This window comes from Nematolebias whitei, chromosome 23, assembly GCF_014905685.2.
Source record: "Nematolebias whitei isolate Nwh7 chromosome 23, NemWhi1, whole genome shotgun sequence".
Lineage (NCBI taxonomy): Eukaryota > Metazoa > Chordata > Actinopteri > Cyprinodontiformes > Rivulidae > Nematolebias > Nematolebias whitei.
In genome coordinates, this window is record NC_056520.1 from 22,870,140 (window position 1) to 22,885,373 (window position 15,234).

The 15,234-nt window shown below is 44.3% G+C and overlaps 1 protein-coding gene across 1 annotated transcript in view; it reads right to left on the reverse strand.

The window, feature by feature from the left end:
• LOC119429101 (receptor tyrosine-protein kinase erbB-4) overlaps positions 1-15,234 on the reverse strand; it is a 297,900-nt gene that overhangs the window by 62,706 nt on the left and 219,960 nt on the right. The window lies entirely within an intron of this gene.

Here is a 15,234-nt window from a genome sequence, read left to right on the forward strand (position 1 = left end):
GTGGAGAGGCGTGATTGTGAAGAATGGCCTTTCTGATTTTAACACGATCAGTGTTCTGTTGTTGGACTTCTGTGCTAGTCATAGTTTGTCCATCATGAACACCATGTTCAAACATAAGGGTGTCCATAAGTGCACTTGGCACCAGGACGCCCTAGGTCATAGAATGATGATTGACTTCATAGTCATGCCATCTGATTTGCGGCCATTTGTTTTGGACACTTGGGTGAAGAGAGGAGCTGAGCTGTCAGTTGATCACCACCTGGTAGTGAGTTGGATCAGATGGCGGGGGAAGATGCTGGACAGACCCGGTAGACCCAAACGTGTACTGAGAGTTTGCTGGGAACGCTTGGTAGGAGAACCTGTGAGAGAGATCTTCAACTCACACCTCCGGGAGAGCTTTAATCACATCCCAGCTGAGGTGGGGAACATTGAGTCAGAGTGGGCCATGTTCCGCGCCTTGCTTGTTAAGCTAGCTGCCTTGAGCTGTGGCCGCAAGGTTGTCGGTGCTTCTTGCGGTGGCCATCCACAAACTTGGTGGTGGACACCCCGAGTTAGGGAGGTTGTCAAGCTGAAGAAGGAGTCCTATCAGGCCTTGTTGGCCAGTGGGACTCTTGGATGCAACTGAGGAGTACTGGAGGGCCAAGCGGTCCGCAGCCTTGGCTGTTGCTGAGCCAAAAGCTCAGACGTGGGTGGAGTTCGGTGAGACCTTGGATAGAGACTCTCGGTCGGCTCTGAGGAGATTCTGGCAAACCATCAGGCGGCTGAGGAGTGGAAAGCAGCACTTTACTAACACTGTGTTCAGTAAAGGTGGGGTGCTGTTGACCTCAACCAGTGATGTCGTCGGGAGGTGGAAGGAATACTTCTCAGACCTGCTCAATCCCACGTCTTCCATGGAGGATGCTCCGAGAGTATGGGACTGGAGGTCCGTTGTTACAGGCTGTTCAGTCCCTATGCAACCGGTGGGAGAGTTTGGTTTGCATTGCCAGTAGTAAGTCAGACCCCTTCAGGATGGGAGTTGGACTCCACCAGGGCTGCCTGTTGTCACCAATTCTGTTCATGACTTTTATGGACAGAATTTCTTGGTGCAGACAGCTGGCGGAGGGTTTCCGGTTTGGTGGTCTCAGGATTCCATCTCTGCTCTTTGCAGATGATGTGGTCCTGTTGGCGTCAACGTGACGTGATCTTCAGCTCTCACTGGAGCGGTTCACAGCTGAGTGTGAAGCGGCTGGGATGAGAATCAGCACCTCCAAATTTGAGGCCATGGTCCTCAACTGGAAAAGGGTGGATTACTCTCTTCAGATCGGGAGTGAGGTTCTGTCTCACGTGGAGGAGTTCAAGTATCTTGGGGTTTTGTTCATGAGCGAGGGAAGAATGGGGCGTGAAATTGACTGACGGCTTGGTACAGCGTACGTAGAGTTGCGGACTCTGTACCGGTCCGTTGTGGTGAAGAGAGAGCTGAGCTGTAAGGCAAAGCTTTCCATTTACCGGTCAGTCTACGTTCCTACCCTCACCTATGGTCATGAGCTCTGGGTAATGACTAAAAGAATGAGATTGTGGATACAGGTGGTTGAAATGAGTTTTCTCTGCAGGGTAGCTGGACTCTCCCTTAGAGATAGGGTGAGAAGTTCAGTTATCCGGGAGAGACTCGGAGTAGAACCGCTACTCCTTCACGTCGAGAGGAGCCAGTTGAGGTGGTTCAGGCATCTAGTAAGGATGCCCCCTTGACACCTTCCTAGGAAGGTGTTTTGGGCATGTCCAACTGGGAGGAGACCCTGGGGAAGACCCAGGACATGCTGGAGAGACAATGTCTCTCGGTTGGCCTGGGAACGCCTTGGAATACTCCCAGAAGAGCTTGAAGAGATGGCTGTGGAAAAAGATGCTGGGCCTCCCTGCTCAAGCTGCTGCCCCCGCGACCCAACGTCGGAAACAGCGGAAGATAATGGATGGATAGATATAATTCCTCTCAAAGTTTAGAGGGAAAACAATGACTGCTTTGTTTACCCAGTAACACCATTGCCTCACAAATGTACATTTGGGTGTTTCACACAATACAGGCACACAACAGGGGTTCTGTTTGAAGCTCTGTCTAACTGGCAAACGTCCTTTGTTGCAATCATGATCATACACCTCTTATCCTGGGGGTATGCCAAAGTTCTGTTTAACTTTTGAATGCAGATTACAGAGGTGTCGCCCTGTCTGAGACTGGAACTGAGAATTGATAAGCTTTGCTGGAGGTAGATGCTGTTACTTTGAAATAGACTTTTTGGAGGTGCAAAATCTATCTTTCCAGGAAGGGAAGGATATTAGCAAAGAGGGGGAGAGGAAGAGCTTCTTTACATATAGTCCAGTGCATGGGCATCAGAAGCATCTGTAATGTGGGGGGACACTATTGTGTTTGTTTGTGTGTGTGTCTAGTGTGCCAAAAGTGTACACTAGTGTATAAAAAAATCAACATTTCATCTAGATGTCCTTACTTTAATTCCATTTAAAGTATGTTTCTCACCAAGTTTGTGTAAATTCAGCTGTTTTAAAGACATTTCAACTTTAATGCACTTCAGGTCAGCACTATTTGTGTTTATAGAGAAAAAAAAAACCATCACCACTGGACTTTTTTTTTACTTGTGTTCAACACTACTCATCTAAATAATGTTTCTCACAAAGCTTGAGGACAATAAGGTGTGGGGTTTTAATGACATTTAAACTTTAATGCACCTTAACACACAGCGTCTCTTACACCAGCAGCGTCTTACAGTGTCACAGTTACTGCTAAGCTAAGATGTTACAGACGTAGCGCTCCACTTTTCTCCTCCTAACCATGTATATATGTTTATGATCAACCCCCCGGTCAACAACTGCCCGCACCAAGCTTGCTAAGCTGGCAAGCGATCACCAAAGAGGTGTCTCTATCTCCTCTATCTGTGAACAACCTCTGCTGAGGCAGGAGGAGACAGAGGAGAAACACTCTGCAAGATGGTGGAGAGTTGGAGGTAACCAGGAAAATCTGGAGTGGAGTTTTAGTGGTTTGAGTATTCTATTAATCAAGTGGAATGGATTTGTTCACGAAGAAAGACAAACAGCGCAGACTGAACTCATGTTTCATAGTAAAAGTGTGTGTGTGTGTGTGTGTGTGGGGGGGGGGGGGGGTTCCAAATTAAATTTTTTTTAATGTGGGGGGGACACGTCCCCTTCACATATAATGGTTGCAACACCTATGGTCCAGTGTCTCTGAGGTCAAGACGTGGATCTCTCTGAGGGACATAGGACACTACACATGTAACCATAATTATGTACATTAGCATGTCAAGACAGTGAGGAAAGTATTATTTCTAAGAATAATTCACTTATTTAATTTAATTAATACTATGGACCATCCATCCATCCATCCACTTTCATCCATCCATCCACTTTTAACCACTTCTTCCTTTCTGGCTCACATTATTACTGAACAGCAAGTGTTTATTTTCCGTCTTTTGTAAAGTACTGGGTTTGAGTTTCTTTGAATTATTTCAAGTTTTGGTGTTTTCATTATCTAAATATGTTCTTGGTTTTTGTTTGTTCTACCATCATTACCACTCGATGTTCTCCAGTTCCTAGCATACCACCTATATTCCATTAGTAACCAGCACACCTGTTGCCAGTTAATTTCTTACAAATTGCACTCAGATGCTAATGAAAAATGTAATTGGTGCTACAGTTCATTCTCTTAGGCAAAGCTAGGAAAGAGAATGTTTTGGTGCCATTTGTCTGTTTCTTTTTAATGACCCAATATGTCAGATTACTCTCAACAGCTGATAAAAGCCAGACCATCCCACCGCTCTGGTGTGTGTCCCTCTGTTAATCCGGCTGCAGCAGTTCACACTCATGCCATGTTGAAAGTGATAATTATATCTTACTGGGTTTGAATGAGTCAGACTTCTGTTGCAAAATGTTGCAGAAAAGCAGCAGGGGGGGTGATTTCAGTCAGCAACATGTTCAGCTGGTAACAGATAAATAAAAAAACAGCGAATGCCTGAAATGGGACTTAGTATCGGATGATTGTGCTAACTGTAATATTTGTAGGGTTTGGATCAGTCTGAACTCCCTAGTTAACGAACATCAACAGATTAATGCCCGTCTTTTGCCAGCGGGTGGTAAAAACCTTATTTCAGTTGTAACCACCGTTGCCATTTTTCTTGTGTTAAAAAAAAAAAACACCATCGGCTCACTTTTTCACCCTGTGGTCATGTCCTCAATGAAAAATTACTTGTGCTGTTTCGAAGGCAAGAAAAGGAAAAAGAAGATTAAATTTTTAACAAAACTTTATTTACACAATAACTTAAAACAACAGTGTTAAAAAAATGGTGATCAAGACAAGCTTAAAATAAAATATTTACATGAGGAGCGTGTTGTATTGTAGTTCTCCCTGATCAGAAATGGTGCATAAAACTTCTTAAATCCCCACAGTTTCACAAAATTCTCCAAGTGTCCAGTGTCTCTGTGGAAGCAAAACTCCAACACCAGTCTGACCTTGATGTTGCACTTCCACAGAGCCATGGCATCAAGTTGAGGTCCAGCCTTCATTCTGTCCCTGCGAGACAAGTTAACAGCCATTTTTGCTTGGGCAACTAAAAAGTTTAAAGTGTGGGATTTAAACTTAGTGGCTTTGCTGTAATGTACTCCATTAATAAAAACAGTTTGGTGAAAACTGTGTCAAAAAGGCTAAAGAGCCTCGTCTTTAGAATAAACAGAGCCGTCAGCCGTACACAATCTGTAAAAACATAAAAACACTCTCAGACAAACTGCAAAAAGGACACTCGTTTAAAACCTCAGGATTGATAACTGACAAAAAAGAGTTTGTTGCAATTGCGCCACGAAGGCTCCTCCATTGAAGATCGCCAGTCCATTTTTTTGTTGGAGGTTTGTAAAGAGTCTTCCAATGGGGCTTCTGACCTCCGAGCTTGTCGTCCCACACGCTGACAGGTCTGTTGTGCAGAGTTCTCTTGTTCAGGATCTTAACATAAGTCTTATAAAGTACTTTTGGACCCATTCTGCACAAGTCCATCTTTGGGTTTGTGTTGCGTAGCAGAAGACCACTGTCTTTTGCAAAGTTAGGATCCAGGTGGATGTCCGGGAAAGGGTCCATTGGGTCAGACGGACGATTCCCTGTGGACCACAGCTTCAAGAGACGCTTCTCTCCAGCTGTCATCCTATCCTTCACCAGGTCCAGGAAGTGTTGCACCAGTCTGGCAGACCAGACCCAAGCAACAAAACCACCTCCCGGACACTGGAGAAGTCTGGTCCATCCGTCTCCACCAACCGCCTCAGGGTCACCCAGTACCTTTGACAGACCCGGCACCATGCTATTACAGACATCTGTTCGTGATTCACAGACTAGTGGTTCCTCTAAAAGCCAATGCAGAGAATTATACGTTTTTCATCTGTTTAGTTTAAAAAAGGAAAAAACTTTGAAAACACTCAGATAAAACTGGAGCAACCCCTTTAACTTTAGGCCAACATTGATTAGAAACAGAGCAGCATCCAGCCCCAACCCGCTCACACGTCTGAGGATGCAGCTGGCCACGTCCCTCCACACAGTGTCAGGAGGTCCTACCAGGTACTCCTGAAGGAAGTTTCATGGGGCAGATTGAGCATGGCTGACGGAAATTAGACTGCCTGCTTCGGATTGAATGAGAAGAACACACCGCTGAAGCCACGTAGCTATAATGTCCAACGTAAAACTAACTTTACCGCGGTTTAATGAGGTGCTATGTTTGATTAAGTTTGTTTTATTGTAGGTCGCGACTGAGCTTCTCCCTCTCAGTACAGTGGCTCTGCAGACATTGCATGTTGCTGTCTTGCTTTGTGGTGTTTTATAGCGGACATGTTTCACTGAAAAGTGAGTTAGCCGTTAGCCACAGTGCTGATCAGTCCTCACATATTTACCGGTACTCACGGTGTAGCTGGCTGCAAACTATGAAATGGATTTCCTGAATGGTCTTATTACTCTGGGTTTCATGAGACATGCCTCCATTCAGGAAATCCATTCTACAGTTTGATGCCAACTTACAGAGCAGCAGGCAGGGAATCACATGTGGAGACATTTCATCAGACACAAACATGCATCATGGATTGGAAATCTCTGCAAGTTGGATGGAAAAATCTGATGCATAATTTATGCTGGTATCGGAACCCGATACTGATACAGGATCGGATCGGCCCCATCTCTAGTTCAAACCCAATGAACAGAAGAAGGAAAAAAAGAAGAAATAGAAGAAGAAGAAGAAGAAGGGTAGTTTCTTGTGTGTCTGGTCTCACATGTTGAGCCTACTGAGATTATGGACTTCCTGAAGGGACGACATGACAGAGCATAAGAAGAATCTGATTTGATTCGAAGAAACAATTCTTGGATAAGATGAAGGGAATGCGTGGAGGAGGGTGTAAGGAGGAGCTAGAAAAGGAAGAACTGTTCAGACATGTGTAATGAGTCCAGCAGAGATGTGTTTGCTCAGCACAGGAATGTGCGCTTGTAGGAAGGTGAATGACACCGAGGGCTCCCACTGAGCTTGACCAAATTGGATCTCCTGCCTTCAGGTGACATCTTAGAAGGGGGGACGCCACACACTTCTGATGTGAATATTAACACATTTGCAGGTGCACAAAGATCAGGAGGCAAATTTTTTTTCCCTGACTAAGCAGAGGCAAGAGATGTTTGCTCATATTTCACTGGGAAATTACATTTTTGACCGAACAGGTTGAAGAACTCCCACTGCTGTCTGTATCTAAAGCCACAGACAGGAACTCCCAACCTGAATAAAAGGCCTGGCTTTCTTTGAAGGAATGCATTTTGCTCATCGCATTTCATGCATTTCACTTTTGCAGCTTAATAATGGTTTTGGTTTTCCTGTGACTTATTTGCATTATGATTAATGGTAGGAGCATAAATATACACCCAATGTTTTGTTGCTCTTTTTTATTGTAAATAATAAATGACTTTTTTTTGTGAATATTATACAGCATCTTGAGTTCCAATGACGTCACAGTGACTAGTCGATGTCGACTCGACTTTTATCATGTTGAAGTCGACTTAAAAAAAAAATGTAGTTGTGCAACCCCTACCGGCCGCTGCTTTCTGCCAAAATGGAGGGATAGTTTTGCAACACAAAGTCAGAAGTAACAATCTATCTATGAAGCTCACAGAACTGACAGGAAAGCTGCAAATAATCCTGAAGCTTCCTGAAGATCAATTATCCACACACACATCAACCTGGACGGGGCGGTGGGCTTCGTCGCTGCAGGGTAGATCTGCCGAACCGGAACCAAGCCTGACCAGAACTAAGTTGCTGTTCTGCAGAGGGGGTGAGTACCCATATAAAATTCTGCAGTACTGTACAGTATAAATACACAAGTTGTTAAAATGATTTTAGGTTTACGAGTTTAGAATATTGTTAAGAACATTGCAAGAGTGTGGGAAGGGTTTATAATAAAGCCTTAAAATATATAGTAGTGGGGGGTGGGGGCTGAGAATGGAAACCCTTAATATAGCATTCCAACTTTGCGTTTTTTCACCAATCGCGGTGGTGTGTGGAACGTAACCCCCGCGATAATCAAGGGACTAATGTACAATTTTGAGGTTGCAATGCTCAGTTGGCTGTGGCTACCATCTTGAATCAGGTTTCAAACATTAATCTGTTGTAGATGCACATGCATTAATGATCATTAAAATCTATCCATCGTTTCTGAAGATATTTTGCTAACAAACACAGACACTGGAAAAAATGACTACTCATCAATGAAAAGGTTTTCCTGTCATGGAGCTAATGGCACAAATTTGTGGCCTCCTCAAAAGAGCCATTACAGCCCAACACACCCAGCACACCCCCTTAGAACCAATCAAAATCCTTGTTCAGGAGGGGTTTAAATGTCACAACCAATCACGGCACAGTCTGCACGTCTAGGATCTGGTCTGTTGTCATCATACTGAGCCCAAGGAGAGAACCAAAAAAAAAGTCCTGCTGCTCCACATACACTCACTTCCCCGCCCCTTATTTAATTCTGTGATTGATTTGTTCATTAAAATAAATCTTAATCCTAATTATTCCATTAATATTCTAAAACCAAATGAATAGACATAGAGAATGATTTAGTAAGTGAATGAACGACTGAAACACAAAAAAGGAGGAAGAAAAAAGAGGTCACTTCTAAATGGTGGCAAATTTACCACAGAAATAAGCACAAGGTCATTAAAGGACTCGTGGCCAGAAATATAGAAAATGATGTATGAAGGGAAGCTTTAAACACGGCAAAGCTGAAAATGATTATAAAACCCGAAAAATAAAAGTTGTTTAAACGTGTGTGTGTGGGAAAGAAAATCAGAAAGATGGGAGAACAAAATGATGAAAAGATAGTATTACAGCAAAAGAACAAAAACAGAACGGTGTAAGAAAGACAACGATCAAAGGCAGAAAAGATACAAACAAAAAGAAGGCCAAAAAAACAACAACAGATAGACAAATAAATTAGAAGCTATTCACACACACCTAAAGAGACCAGTGCTCAGTGTGTGTGTGTGTGTGTATGTGTGTGGCACACAGCCCTGAGTGCGGCTCTAGATTAATGGGGGCCATTATCTCAATGCCCAAAACACTCAGTGATGAAGAGTCACTGCCTGGCGACGGGCCTCGGCCAATCAATTTGTGGCGCAGCAGTCACCTGCCCCGGTCGTACCCCACATACGTCTGCTGTTTGTGCTGGTGGGGTGGGGGGGCAGGGGGTAGAGAGCGGGTGGTGATTGGGTGACTGGCAGAATGCCATGACAGAAAAGTGGAAAAACATGGGAAAAGACTACAGAGGAAATTCAGAATATTGGATAGAATCACTTTAACTGTTCACTTTAATTTACAACATACATCTTTTTAGCAGTTTAGGATTTTAATGCAAAGTTTAACAATAAACATTCATTTTGTGAGACTTGAGTAACGGTCTTTGCCAGTGGTACATCATGAGAGAGCAAACTGTTCTTATAAGCCACTGAAACCAGTTCATATTTATAATTTACTTTTAAACACTTTGTGTGATTTATAAGTGTATTTTGTCAAAGGAAAATGTTTTTCAGTGGCAGGAAGCTGCCAAGGGATGGTAGAAAGTCTAATGAGGACAGCTTGGCAGGCCAAATTTGGCCCACGGGCCACACTTTGGGCATCCCTACTTTAAAACTTTATCCTAATGTTAAATTCAGATTACATCAGGGGTGTCCAAGGTGCGGCCCTTGGAGTGATTTTGTGCGGCCCACGACTGCAATTAAAGAATGGTATAATTTTGACCCACAGGCCAAAAAAAGACCCAAGAGGTTGAAGCAGACGTAGACCTTCTTTAGATTTAATGGTGATACTTAAAAAAAAAAAAAGGTTTAACAGCAAAACAGATTAAAATAATCTTCTCAAAATGAGCAATATTAAGTACAATACAAATATTTAGCTATAACTAATCCCTTTATCCTACAACAAACCTTCACTGAACTACCAAAAAGTAGAATGTTGGATAATAATTCATAATTATATAATATAAATATAAATATAATAATTCGGTAGGTGGAGAGCTCAGTTCTGTTAGGGTGGGGCGCCTTCCTTGTATAACTGTAGGGGAAACATCACTGGTGGTGGTAACCAGCTCTGAAAACAATCAGAAGAATTACACTAAAGAAAAATTCACCTATGATGTACCCAATTAAAAAGTTCAACAACAGTTTAAGCATATAAAATAAAAATAAAAATAAAATAAAAAATGCATCTCTGGAATATTCTCAAGTATGGCTGTTTAATTATCTTTAATCAGTTGTTAGATGAGCAGACTAGTTTGTTTCTTGAATCCTAAGACATCCGGGTACTAAATCTACTGTTCTGCAATATGACATCAGTTCAGTAGGAGGTTCTACAGCTTGGCTCAGGGTGGATTGTGTTCAGACCACCAAACTTATGTGAACAAACAGGGTCCAAACCATCTTTGAAGGGGTTTCAATAAAAACATATGCTGCACATTGACACTATTCACATCTGTATTTAGCAATTAAGTCATGTTGGAAAGGAGAATAAAAGATGCAATGACCAGAGCTTAAGCAGTGGCCAAACAAGAAGGTGGAAGTGACAAGAACTGAGTTTAGGGATTCCAACCAGATCACAGACAGCAGGAAGTTTAAAAGATTTATTAATAAACTGCTTCTGGTGGAGGTCTTAGTCCTTGGGCCGGCACAATCTGAAGAGATAATAGAGTTAATGAGCAGGAGTTCAATTGTCCTTTTCAGATTGTTTTGATGACAGTCACCAACCTTCACAGACAGATGAGGGAGCAATTCCTTGAAGGAGTTGGTTCTGGTGACTTCACCGGTGGTGAAGATGAGCCGGCTTTGAGACCGAGCTGAGCAGTGAGCAGCAAGAAGGAAAATCCAAATGGCAGGTTCAGAGAAACACAAGGTCGAGACACTGGTGGTCAGAGATCCGAAGCCAAACTTGAGATGAGATCCAAAAGTCGTGGTTGCAAGGATACACCACTCATGGTCCCTGATAGTGAAGCCTTTCATCACAGTATCTCGTTCCATAACTTTGTATCCTTGCCTTGTCTTGCCTTGAACCCTCGCCTGTTTTTTGACTCCTCGCCTTGTCTTGACCCTTTCTGGATTTGTCTGCATTTCTGACCATGGTAACGACTCTTACTCTCCCTTGACTACTCTTGGATCACGACTCGGCCCTGTTCTCACTTCTCTGCTTCAACGTGCTTGACCCCCGCTACGACCATTGGACCACGCCTCTGGATTTCACCTGCCACGTACAGACTGAGAAGGTTAGTGACTAACTATAATCACAGTATCCCCTCGTCCTCACCAAAGTCACTAACCTCTCTGTCTTTTAAGATTGGACTCCTGCCTTGGACCCTGACTCTAGCAACCAGTAGCCTAATTAATAAAAACTGTTCTTGGTTTTGCACTCCTGTGACTGGCTTATTAAGAATCCAAAAACCAGTTCCTTACAGGAAGACAAATACAATAATTCAGAGTTCAAATTTAGCCAAATGGTACCAAGTATTTTTCTTATGAATTTTACATTTCATTGTGTCCAAGCTGTGTAAACATTTACACTGTCTCTAGCAATAGTAAATGTCCTGCCGGAACACTCAGAAACAGTCCTCATACTGTTTTTATTGAATTCCCTTTAAGCAGGAACTCAGTACATACTTTCCATTGAAGTCACTGTTTCTGTCACCATATCTAAAAATAACACAGTCACTCTTTCATTTTGATACTTATCTCATTCAGAATCAGAATGTTGTAAACCCCATTTTAAAAAATTATTTTTTACACCTTCCTTACTCCCTGTTGCCTGTCCCCTACCGTTACAACAACCTTTTCAAAGCTAAGCGAGGGAAATTATTCTCCCCTTAGCCAGAAAATTGTGCATCTTCTGAAGAATGCTCTCCCTGCTGGAGAGAGGTTCCCCATCATTACCTTGAGAGTGCAAAGATCACTCAGAGAAGAAGCCTCGAGTTATTTATTCCCCTCACATGCCCCCACACCCTCCCTCCTCTCTCACATACACACACGGGCACAGTTTAGATACACAGAAACACAATTTTGACAGCATGGACATGAAAGATGCTCAGAGAAACACCACAGAGAACGTTTGTCCTTTTATGACTTAGAAAGTATCTTGAGGCTATACAATGGAGGGCGATCGAGAAGGATCCAAAAGACCAAGACAACACTGAAGAAGATGGCTGGAGTTCCTGTTGAGATCATTTTAACAAATGGACTTTTTGTTTGTGTCTCTATGTGGCCCTGTGATGGACTTGCGTCCATCCTTCCAGGGCGGCCCCCGCATCATGCACAGTGATAGCGGGATATGGGCACCACCAGTGACCAATCCAAAAAGGAAGAAGCGGCTAAAGATAATGGATGGATGGACTTTCTGTTTGAACTGTGAGCCTTAAACTAAGCCAACACAAGGTAAAGCCAAACAGATTTTTACTGTAAACATTTCATAAAACAGTAAATTATTAACCTTTATTTAACCAGGCTAATCCCATTGAGATCACAGATCTCTTTTGCAAGGGAGGCCTGGGCCTGAAGGCAGCCTAACATGCATGTTCTTGGTCTGTGGGAGAAAACCAGAGTACCCAGAGAAAACCCAAGCAAGCACGAAAAGAACATGCAAACTCCACACAGAAAGACCCTAGGTCCAACCGAGGATTGAACCCAGGAACTTCTTGCTGTGAAGCAACAGTGCTAACCACTGCGCTGTCATGCTGCCAATCACAAGTGTATGACTAAACTAGGGGGAACATCATCAACATGCGCCACAGCATGGCAGCACTGACGAGAGCTCTGCTTCAACTCCTACTTTTTTGTCCATTGTTTTTTGTTTGCTTTGTTTTGACTTTTTGGACCTGGACTGCACTCCCACGCTATGGGTATGACCACGACACACTTTTGGAGTTGGGATCGCCAGTGAGTGGGGACTTTGGGCTGACTTTTGGGGACTCCGCAGCAGACATTTTCCCCTGGGTCATTTGTTTACTTGGGCGCCATAAGAGGACCACATTAACTGGCACATATGGCAGGACCTGCCAGAGGTGCAGCAAACCCATATGTAGCACCATCACCCCCATCCTCTCGGTTCTGCTTTTGGGTGTTCAGTATCTAAGGAATAGACTGAATGACCTGCATGCACAGATTTACTGCAAGCAGGATACAAGGAACTGTTGTCTCTTTGCCTTTATGGAAACATGGCTAGAGACGCAGTTGAGCCATGCGTCCTGTACTGTGCTGTGGCTCAGGTTGACTTTGTCTACCGGTTCGACAGAACAGAGCCACATCTGTGACACCTAATATGTTTATTGCTGCTGCACTATGTGGCTGTATCATGCATGTCACTGCCTTGCCATCGTGGTTCAGTTCATCTCAATGTTGCTGACTGCCTGTACAGTGGCCTGTCTCGCAACCTCTGTTGTGTATGTTGTGTGTAATATGTATCATATGCATTTAAGCAGTGTTACTGCCTGTGATGTCCTTTTTTCTACTGATTCATCCTATTTGCACTGTTGTATTGTTTGGACCTTGCTGATGTATTTATTTTCCCTTTTTGGTGCTTTATTTTGTGCTTCTGTTGCATGCTTTGGTATTTCTGTGTTGTTGTTTTTTTGGTGATTCGAGAGTGCTCTTCTCGTCCTGAGTGTTTCATGGCATTGTTACATTTGTGTTGACCTGCATATGACACATAAACAATAATCATCAACTATTAAATGAGATATTTTAAGACAGATGGAGTTGTCATTTGCAAACAGGCTTCTCTGCTCAAACCCAGAGTATGCCTATATCATGGTTGTTGGTATTTTTTGATTGTATTTGTGTTTTCTATTTCATTGATGATTTTGTATCACATTCCATACCCATGTCACCCCTCACTTGCCCCATCTCAAGCTCTCTGGACAACTGTTCATACTCAGTAATCACCTCTTCTTGCATAAATACTCTCTGGTGCAGGTTCTACCATTTTACCTGCCCTATGATTTCCTGGTTTCCTGTTGTCCATGAATGATGCTGATAGATTACCCAACTAGTTATAAGAAAATGTATCTAATAATTGTAATAAAGCAGTAAAACAGGCATAAAATGGTCTAACTGGATCATAAGTAATCAACCAGACAGAATCCCCAATTTTCTCAATTGAGACCAGTCATAAGTGTATATTTTCAATCACTGTGTTATTCAGACTCCACATCTATCCATCTTCTCTCTTCATTTCTATCAATCACAATCAGCTGATTTACTGAACGGACTGCGCGGGTGGAGGTTGTCACAATCCTCGTGTTTTACACCCATTTTAAGGCAGGCAAGCGAAGGCAGGAGGATAAAATAAAATGATTTATTTAAGCAACAAAAATAAATAGCTGACATGGCAGCACAAAAACTTACTCCAGCTAAATACAGAGCAAAATCATCAGACGGACAGACGGACAGACGGACGAACTGATGGAAACAGGACAGGCAGACGAGGACTGAGAAGTCTGTGCAGAAAAGAACAATGACCGGACATTTGTGTAGTGAAGAGGAGAGATTTAAGTAAGGCTGAGGGAGAGAGAGATGATGAGTGCACCTGGACAGGTAGCTGATTGGGGACAGGTGAGAATGATCAAGACTGGAGACTGCAGAGGCAGACTGAGGAGTGAATGAGAGTGACAGAAAACAGACAGAACAGAATCACACAAGGAGCAGAATGAAAACTATAAGAAGCAGAATGAAATAAACACAAAAAGCAGAAAATGGGAAAACAGAAATACAAGACAGAGCACAGACAGACTGTGTCATAATGCCCCTCTCAAGGGACGGCACCTGACGTCCCATAGAATCACAACACAAAAACACAGAATGGGTGGGAGGATAGAGGAAACACCAGGATGGAGGGCAAAAAAATCAAAATCTAAACAAAAACCGGCAGGGCTAGACCTGGGAGCAAGAGAAACCAAAACAAGAATCTTTTAGGAACGGCCCTGGGCATCGTTCAGGGTAACAGGCAAACATGGACAGCCAGGAGACTGTCCAGAGCGGGACCAGAGTTCAGGCGGACGACCCGGGGACCGTCCAGAGCGGGACCAGAGATGGTGGTGCTGGCTGATGTTGGGCCAGACGGGACGTCGGCAGCAGCGGGGCCAGACGGGACGTAGGCAGCAGCGGGGCCAGACGAGACGTCGGCAGCTGCGGGGCCAGACGGGACGTCGGCAGCTGCGTGGCCAGACGGGACGTCGGCAGCTGCGGGGTCAGGACGGAGTTCAGATACTGCAGGACCAGACCTGGACTCTGCTGCTGTGGGGCCAGACCTGAATTCAGCAGCCGGGAGGTCAGGCCTGGGTTCAGCAGCTGCGGGGACAGGTTCAGCAGCCGTGGGGACGAAGATGGGTTCAGCAGCCGTGGGGCCGGAGCCGGGATCTGCAGCTGCGGGGATGGAGCCGGGATCTCCAGCCGCGGGGTCGGAGCCGGGATCTGCAGCCGCGGGATTGGAGCCGGGATCTGCAGCCGCGGGGTCGGAGCCGGGATCTGCAGCCACGGGGTCGGAGTCGGGATCTGCAGCTGCGGGGTCACAGCCGGGATCTGCAGCTGAGGGCTCTGTGCTAGAGTCTGCAGGCGGCAAGTCTGGCATGAGGTCTGCAGGCGGCGAGTATGGCGTGAGGTCTGCAGGCGGCGAGTCCGGCGTGAGGTCTGCAGGCGGCAAG